This window comes from Glandiceps talaboti, chromosome 10, assembly GCF_964340395.1.
Source record: "Glandiceps talaboti chromosome 10, keGlaTala1.1, whole genome shotgun sequence".
Classification (NCBI taxonomy): Eukaryota; Metazoa; Hemichordata; class Enteropneusta; family Spengelidae; genus Glandiceps; species Glandiceps talaboti.
The window spans coordinates 872,501-882,500 of record NC_135558.1 but is presented as its reverse complement, the minus strand read 5'-3'; the positions used below and the strand labels follow the sequence as shown (position 1 = coordinate 882,500).

At 36.3% G+C, this 10,000-nt stretch overlaps 1 protein-coding gene across 1 annotated transcript in view; it reads right to left on the bottom strand.

Moving 5' to 3' along the window:
- Positions 1 to 8,872: 8,872 nt before the first annotated feature.
- LOC144441246 (TBC1 domain family member 13-like) overlaps positions 8,873 to 10,000 on the bottom strand; it is a 15,167-nt gene continuing 14,039 nt past the window's right edge. The window contains exon 10 of the mRNA XM_078130803.1: positions 8,873 to 10,000. This exon is cut by the window's right edge and continues 480 nt beyond it. The gene's annotated coding sequence lies outside the window, so the exon portion shown is untranslated.

The window sequence follows — 10,000 nt, the reverse complement described above, 5'->3', positions numbered from 1 at the left end:
GTTGAAATACGGGCAATGAAATCATCTAATAAAGGCTCAATTCTTGTACATTAAAAGTAGGACAATATCAGCCGTTCTCTGGAAATCACAGCCTAGTAATCACTGATAACCAGAAAATGGTTGGTTACGTAAGATAACAGGCTGGTTTGACCAAAACAATCGTTAAATTATACAGTTCTTTTCCCAGAAGCGAGAGTGAAAGGTATTAAATGAACTATCGAGATCAGGGAGCCTGATCACAAGGTTTCATGTTGAGATAGACACCAATTAACACTTTATTTAGTTAATGATACAAACAGTAACAGCATGCACACTACTACTATGGTCAGCAGCCAGTGAAAGTTAGTAGAATCTGTTAAAATTTTAAAGATATACTTACATACAGAGTTATTATGGAAAGCCCTGAAATTGAAGAAAACTATGCAGGATAACTGTTTCAGTACATTAACTTTATTTTAGGTACACATGTAATATGATGTGTCAAACATTAATATTCTATAAACTGCCCACTGCGCACCCTTCACTGTCACAAGCAATCATTGTTCCGAACTCCCTCATAATTGATATGCTAAGCTCGTTCGGTAAATGGGAAGTTATTGATACCAAGATTGATGAGCGAACAGTGATGGTAGATCATTGAACCTTTGATCTGGTTAATAACATTGTTATTCTTCCTGTGGGTGATACTTCCATGCTGTGCGGAGTGTGACTAATCCAATTCATTTATTTACTTTCCCTGTTTGTGACAAGTTCTGTTTGTAAGTGCTTGTCTGTCGCTGGTTGCATTGCCGGGGAAACATTGCATGTGTTATTGACAGGCATTAAACATATATATGAAACTAAAACAGCCATGCATGTTGGAAGATTTCACTATTAGTACGGAAGTTCTGGTGTTAAGCTTACATTGCAGAACAACGTCATTACACCTGCTTAGACGTTAAATTCCGAGGTTTTAAATCATAAAGCCTGATGCACGAAATACAAGAAATATTTCACATAATCATATATCGTGTATATGTCTAACTTGTAACAGAGGACGGTTCACCATCTGATGTTCTCCTCCAGGCCAATATCACAGTGTTTGATGATGAGTACTGCAATGATCCAGATCGACATAATGGTATAGTCACAGAGAGCTTAATGTGTGCTGGTACGCCAACCGATGATGATGCCTGTACGGTACGTAAGCATTCGGTTATAACTTTTCTAGGGACGGGCTAGTTTCATCGGCAGGTGGCGGGGACTGGGGTGTAGGTGGATATTTTCATTAATGAAAAAATGTCCGAAACCCTCTCTCCCTGTGAAACCAAACGTTGAAAAAGGGTGACCCATCAATCATTTTTAAATATACCATTTTTTATGCAAATTAGACTAATTAGTTCAGGTGGATTTCGCTGAAAAGCTAATCAAATCCATATCAATTACAGTATTAACGTAAAAAATGTCGACTTTCATCTCATTTGACAGACAGACATACATACATACATACATACATACATACATACATACATACATACATACATACATACATACATAGACACATACACACACGTACGTACGTACATACATACATACATACATACATACATACATACATACATACATACATACATACATACATACATACATACATACATACATAGACACATACACACACATACATACATACATACATACACACACATACATACAGACAGACAGACAGACAGACAGACAGACAGACAGACCCATAACATAGCCTCTCCGACTAAATGAGGCAAAGATACAGAAAGGGTCAGTCAGAAACATAACATAAACTCAAGCCCTAACTCAATAATGAAGGTAAAATAGTTCTGTTGAAATCATTTAGATCAATGTGTGTTTAAATGTATAGTTCCATCTCATTTGTTTTCCTTTAGAAAGAGAACATGCTAGTAATACTTTGAACGAATGTTTTACATATTCCTCTCTGTAATACGAAGGTTGATGATGGAGGTCCAATGGTATGGTACCGACCCGTACAGGATGAACAGGACCCGAACCCAGACGATGAGAGATGGTATCTGATGGGAGTCATTGGTGACCGTACATCGGCTGGCCATAAATGTGGCCTTCCAGATCTTCCCGGTTTGTATGGCAAAGTGTCAAGTGTCGTCGAATGGATTGAATACAATATGATTAATATGTAAAAATGAAGAGCCATCTGAGATGCTCTATAATCATTGCCAAATGTTACATTGCATATTGTTTAGATTTCTTCAACTTTCCCTTTCCTGAATCAGCTCAATGTAAAGTAGAAACTTTTAAAATAAATTCAGTGTCGAGATATACACCATATTAAATGTACAATGTCGTATTTGAATTATTTCGATTGGTTGATGGCACTCATAGATATGCATATAAGGTTACTACAACTATCACCCTAATTTCGACTGGTTGATGGCACTCATAGATATACACATAAGGTTACTAATACAACTATCACCCTAATTTCGACCGGTTGATGGCACTCATAGATATACAAATGTACATATAGGGTTACTAATACAACTGTCACTTTAATTTCGACTGGTTGATGGCACTCATAGATATACATATAGGGTTACTAATACAACTGTCACCTTAATTTCGACCGGTTGATGGCACTCATAGATATGCATATAGGGTTACTAATACAACTGTCACCTTAATTTCGACCGGTTGATGGCACTCATAGATATGCATATATGGTTACTACAACTGTCACCTTAATTTCGACCGGTTGATGGCACTCATAGATATACATATAGGGTTACTAATACAACTGTCACCTTAATTTCGACCGGTTGATGGCACTCATAGATATACATATAGGGTTACTAATACAACTGTCACCCTAATTTCGACTGGTTGATTGCACTCATAGATATACATATAAGGTTACTAATACAACTGTCACTTTAATTTCGACTGGTTGATGCGACTCATAGATATGCATATATGGTTACTACAACTGTCACCTTAATTTCGACTGGTTGATGGCACTCATAGATATACATATAGGGTTACTAATACAACTGTCACCCTAATTTCGACTGGTTGATGGCACTCATAGATATTCATATGGGTTACTAATACAACTGTCACTTTAATTTCGACTGGCTGATGGTACTCATAGATATACATATAAGGTTACTAATACAACTGTCACCCTAATTTCGACTGGTTGGTGGCACTCATAGATATTCATATAAGGTTACTAATACAACTGTCACCTTAATTTCAACTGATTGATGGCACTCATAGATATACACATAAGGTTACTAATACAACTGTCACGTTCTCCCCTAACCCAACACCTTACATACTGCAGTCCACTTCTTATTATTTTCTCTATTTGGTACTGTTCACTTTGTTTACCGAAAGTGGATGTGTTTAGTTTTATTTTGATTGGCGGGGAAAGAGGTTCGACACTTTCCTCGGACAACTTAAGGCTACACCACCGGCACCCTCAGAATCGAACACATTCTAAACTTACAGAGACTCGTTCTATATACATGACAAGTCGATTTTATTTTCATCCGAGGCATTATTATGAAAGTATGATAATAACAGTATTATCTTGATATTTGTTCAACCAGGAAAATGAATGATGCCCAGTTGGAGTTTGTGTTTGCACTGTCTTCATTAACAGAAAAATCGGCAATAAAGCTGTACAACAATTGATTTTACTGAAATCGATAAATTCTATGCTATTATAAGAGAAACAATCAACTCGAATTTGCAGTTGCTTAGACCCTGTTTTGCTATGAATTCGCAATATACTTGATTTGGTACAAGACACTTTAGGTAGGCAGTTGCTACGAGCTGAGTCTTGGTTGCCAGAGATTTTACTTTGATAAATTGCAGTTGCTAAGGCCCTGGCTGCTATGAATTCACAATATACTTGTCAACTTGATTTGGCATGACACTTTAGCTAGGCAGTTGCTACGAGAAGAGTCTTGGTTGCCAGCGATTTTACTTTGATGAATTGCAGTTGCTAAGACCACGGTTGCTATGAATTCACAATATACTTGATTGGCATAAGACACTTTAGCTAGGCAATTGCTACAAGCAAAGTCTTGGTTGTCAGGGACTTTACTTTGATAAATTGCAGTAGCTAGGCCCATGGTTGCTATGAATTCATAATATACTTAATTTGGCATGACACTTTAGCTTGACAGTTGCTACGAGCAAAGTTTTGGTTGCTAGGGATTTTACTTTGATAAATTGCATTAATATGTATGTTTGCTTAAAACTATGTAGATAATATAGGCATGGTCAGGGTTTCTATGAGTGTTTTTTGTGATTGAAATCTTTGTGCCCTTTGACAAACACTTTTAGACACCCATTCGATCCCCGGCAAATAGCATCCGTATTTTGATCAAAATAACAGTTATAGACCAATACCATAGATCTGATCATCTTGCATAATAGTATTTCTTGGCTGGTTGTGCACATATATAACAACTGTTTGTAATTCAGTCTTGCTTAAATATTTGTCTTTAACACAAACTGAGACATGAAACAACCGAGTTCCTATACTCCATACAGTTTCATACACATCATATCATGCACCAACACTCAAAGGTAGTATTTGTGTAAATTTTTATTTTCATGCATGTACTGTACATTGCAATTGCCTGAGTAAATATGACAATCTGCAAACCATCATAGCCATTTCAAAAGAATTTTAAAGATTTGTGTAACCCTGTAGTTCATCCTGTACATTACATTGTACAAAAATTTGAAAACTCCATTAAGGTTATTCACAAAATAAACTTGATTTTACATGTAAGGGGACAGCTAGTCAGATTTTGTTTTATCTTCCCCTTGCTCTATCACCAGAAGAGAGGGCCAAATTTCTTATTCCCACATTAGTGTTACATTAGTAAGGATGACATAGGATCATTCTTTTGTTCTGGACCAAGCTTGTCTAGAGTTCTGCCAAACAACTGTTTTTCACATCTCGATTTTAACCCTAATGTGAAGTGGGTCTTGAACCTTGGATGAAAATAACTAGTAGCATTTGTTGTAAAATTTGAATGCAGGGACCAGTCAAGACTCATTCTCACTTTGGGCGTGGAATGGCGAAATGGAAATCATTAGTTATTGGACAGCAAGTCAAAATAAAAGGGTCATGCTACAGAGCTGTACACAAGAAAGACATGTATATTACAAGTTTGGATGAATCACTTGTAGGAAAATCATAAATGACAGTTTTATATAACTTCTGGGAAAATCATAATAAATGGTTCTCGTCCATGAATTTTTAAATAGACAATAATACATATCAATGAATGAAAAAAGAAATTCACCCAGAAATTCACAGAAGGTGAAGTAATCATGGTAACACAAAGGTTAAAATTGGCACAAGAATATGGACTTTGACGTTTGCATTTGCTATAATGCTACTTTGTGGATACAAATACAAAAACAATATTTGACATATCTTATTCAGAATTGAAAATATACTTAAATTCATAATTTCAACTACACTCTACATTAAGTTATACATTTGTTGACTTGTTATTTTTGATGCTAAGGATCAGTACATGTTTTTCATCCACTTGAGATGCTTGTTTGATTTGGGTGTCTACATGTAGTGCATATTATGGTCTGTATTCTCACAAATTGTAGATAATGCATGTCAAGACTATTTGAAGATTATCTCTACATACATCACTTTTTTGTGGCTTTGTTCAAAACACCGCATATACTTCCTGAGATTGACTTTGAATGAATTTTTGTTCATTTGAAACTGTGGTCCTATCAATAGTTACAGGAGACTAGGTGGTCTTAATTGTTACAGGAGACTGTGTGGTCCTATCAATAGTTACAGGAGACTGGGTGGTCCTATCAATAGTTACAGGAAACTGGGTAGTCCTATCAATAGTTACAGTAGACTGGGTGGTCCTATCAATAGTTACAGTAGACTGGGTGGTCCTATCAATAGTTACAGGAGACTGGGTAGTCCTATCAATAGTTACAGTAGACTGGGTGGTCCTATCATTAGTTACAGGAGACTGGGTGGTCTTAATTGTTACAGGAGACTGTGTGGTCCTATCAATAGTTACAGGAGACTGGGTGGTCTTAATTGTTACAGGAGACTGGGTGGTCCTATCAATAGTTACAGGAGACTGGGTAGTCCTATCAATAGTTACAGGAGACTGGGTAGTCCTATCAATAGTTACAGGAGACTGGGTGGTCTTAATTGTTACAGGAGACTGGGTGGTCTTAATTGTTACAGGAGACTGGGTGGTCCTATCAATAGTTACAGGAGACTGGGTAGTCCTATCAATAGTTACAGGAGACTGGGTGGTCTTAATTGTTACAGGAGACTGGGTGGTCTTAATTGTTACAGGAGACTGGGTGGTCCTATCAATAGTTACAGGAGACTGGGTGGTCTTAATTGTTACAGGAGACTGGGTGGTCCTATCAATAGTTACAGGAGACTGGGTAGTCCTATCAATAGTTACAGGAGACTGGGTAGTCCTATCAATAGTTACAGTAGACTGGGTGGTCCTATCATTAGTTACAGGAGACTGGGTGGTCTTAATTGTTACAGGAGACTGTGTGGTCCTATCAATAGTTACAGGAGACTGGGTGGTCTTAATTGTTACAGGAGACTGTGAGGTCCTATCAATAGTTACAGTAGACTGGGTGGTCCTATCATTAGTTACAGTAGACTGGGTGGTCCTATCAATTGTAACAGGAGACTGGGTGGTCCTATCAATAGTTACAGGAGACTGGGTGGCCCTATCAATAGTTACAGGAGACTGGGTGGTCCTATCAATAGTTACAGTAGACTGGGTGGTCCTATCAATTGTTACAGGAGACTGAGTGGTTACAGATTACAAAATAGTCTGCGAATAAAACCTATGCTGTCTTAGCCTGCCTTCGCACTGGTAGAGTTTTGCATTCAAACCTAGAAATATATTACACTTTCACATAGCAACACCTGAAATCCACTCAGATACATCTAAGTCTACCATGCAATCTATCTCTTTGTGATTGACAGACATTGTCCACCAATAGAGATTATGCCCCACATCTCCACCCTCCTTGTTGATTCTGATCATGTGATGATGCCAATGACATCATCTGACATAGTTGGTAGATTTTAAACCAAATAACAAATTGCATCCATTTACTGGTTGATGTTTTCATTAAAGGACACTGCTACCTTATCATGTTTGCAAGGTTTGCTTGATTAAATGAATCAGTATCTGTCTCATAAATGATTTGGAATATGTTTGCTTGTTGGGCAAAAGCATCATCACTATGGTAACAGAACATGAGAAACAAGAAATCTAATAAAATCTTACAGTTTTCTAGACATTTCTTGAAAATGTGGATGAAATTTTCAAAACTTGGGAACTTGAGTACAAATCACTTACTTTCAAACCTAATCTACAACAATGCAACTTTTATTTTGCGCTTACAAGTTACAGAATAAAATTGATATCAGTTTACATGCTTATAGTAGTCATCAGAACAGGTACTGTTTTTAATTTGCATATAAAAAATTCTGACATTTAGCTATACAGTGAGTAATATTCAACTTTTGTGTAGTATCAATTTTGTCCAGTACATATTTTTTCACAAAATTTTGGCTAGATCAAATACTCTCTAAATACTATTTGGCAGGACTGTGACCATTAATACTAAATAATATGTTCTTTAGTAATTATACAATGATTGAAAAAAAAGTCTTAAACCTAGAATGCTTTGTATTCTACTGTTTAGTATATTGCCAGGGCAGTACAGGGTATTATAAAATGCATGTAAATGACTGAGATGTGTCTTTGGTGTGTAATTTTGTCCATAACTTGTGTGATGCGATGATGATGATGGTGGGGTTTCCATGTTGTGGCTACATAGATGCTAGTACATCTTATCATCAACTTTGTCCACACACTGCACAATATACATAATTCAAATTGTTTCACAGCATGCAGTAAACAGTCATTTTCAAATATGAATTCAGAATTTTTAAATGGAAATTTTCTTGATAGAGTTTGGCATTTTACAAGGAAAAGTATTCAGACATTTCAGCAAGAGATCAAGTTGACCCTCTTACTGCAAGTTTTAATTAAATAACTGAAAGTTGATTACATCACATCACATTTTTCAGCCTATTACAGGAAATATTAAATATATGATGAGACATACTGCAGGCAATGATGGCAGACACATGTGATTCAACACACTATCTCCATATATGAGCTGCCACCTTTAAGATCAGACCACTTGTGTTAACATAACTAGATAGATTACAGTACTGTATATCAAATTGCATGTATGTATTTTGGCGACTCAGTTTAGATGAAATTGGGTGCACTGCAAATTAGTTATAATGTGAGACCCTTCAGAGGAGAACACTCCTTCACAAATTTCAAAATATAACTCACTTAGGCCAAAGATTTTATATGAAATTGAATGAACTCAAATTGGAATTTTGATCACCATTTGAATAGTGTGTTCTCAGTAGTTGTATAACTCAATAGTATGCGCAAGGGATAGCCGCTGTTCTGTCACCATAAAGGCTTGATGACTTAAATGTTTAGAAGATACCGATATGTTACACCCTGTATGCCTGACTAACAATACCATATATGGTGGCACTGCCATGTGGAATTTCATGGCAATATTTTGAATGCTGGTATGGAGAACTTAATATCCTATTTATTAATGTTACCTTCTGTGTAATGTTTATATACAACTTCTCTTTTCAATAGCCTGTCATACTTCAACCTATAATTTCTGTACAATTTCTGTACAGATTCTATGAATGGAATAATATTCAAACAAGAGCAAAGCAAAGAAAACTAAACAAAATAAACAGGAGGGCAAAAAAAATGAAAACCCCAAAAGTCTGCGTGTGGTGCAAAACTAGCGAAAGATTCAAACCATTGTTCTACTGAATTACTATGGAAACAAATTAAAGCTGAAACTTCTTTTTTAAAAGAAGTATTTCTAGCTTAGAATGGGCATCTTTTTTATTAGTACATTTAACCTCATACCACTAACGTCTAGTAGTGGTGTGAGATTTAGCATAACAAGACACAAGACTTGACTTACGAGTCTATGTTGTGAAATTATGAAGTATGGGTATATGGTGTCACCTACAGGTTAATTGAATGAAGGAGACTGTCATCATCGTAATTTAACCACTAGCTTCTTTATGTCACCAGATAAATATGCCCTGACTTGCAATAGTGAAAAATATTCTCAATAGGTGAAAAAACTAACTATTGATCTATATGTAGTTGTAATTTCAAGTATCATAAAATGCTACAAAACCATTATATATGCTGAAATCAAAGCAATAGGTTTTGACTTCACTGTTTTTCATCTCTCCCCTTGAAGTCAGAGCTTTCAAAGATGTATATGTTAGCATGCCCCTATATGGTTAACCTGATTGGCTGCCATTGACAACTGGATGCCCAATTGAGTGCCCAGTTGTGTTTACTACTTTTAAAGACAACAACGGCTGATTCTGTGACACCCCTAAATGGCATTGGTTCACTTTTGCTATTGTATCAACATCTTTTATATTGAAGCACCTTTGTACTTCAAAGTTAACGTTGGTGTTGGAGGCAGCCATGTTGGAAAAACAGTTGACATGGCAGCTATAAAAGGATTGCTATGATTGGTCAATTTGTTGCTGAATAATGGCGATTGTAATGGGGGGGGGGGGCATGCTAACATATACAGCTTGAAAATGCTTCAATTTCATTGGGAGAGATGAAAAACAGTGAAATTGAAAGCCACTGATTATCTAAGAGGCCAATATACATGCTGAAATGACATGCTACAAAACCAATGTGTATACTGAAAATAAATCAAAATGAAAAGCACTGAAAGGGAGGTAATACAACAAACATCTGTGTGGGTTGGTTATACCAATATTGCCTATATACATTAAAGTAGTATACATTACTCTGACTGGATTGGTAAGTGTTGTTGTTGGATGACATCAACAAGTAGTATACATTAC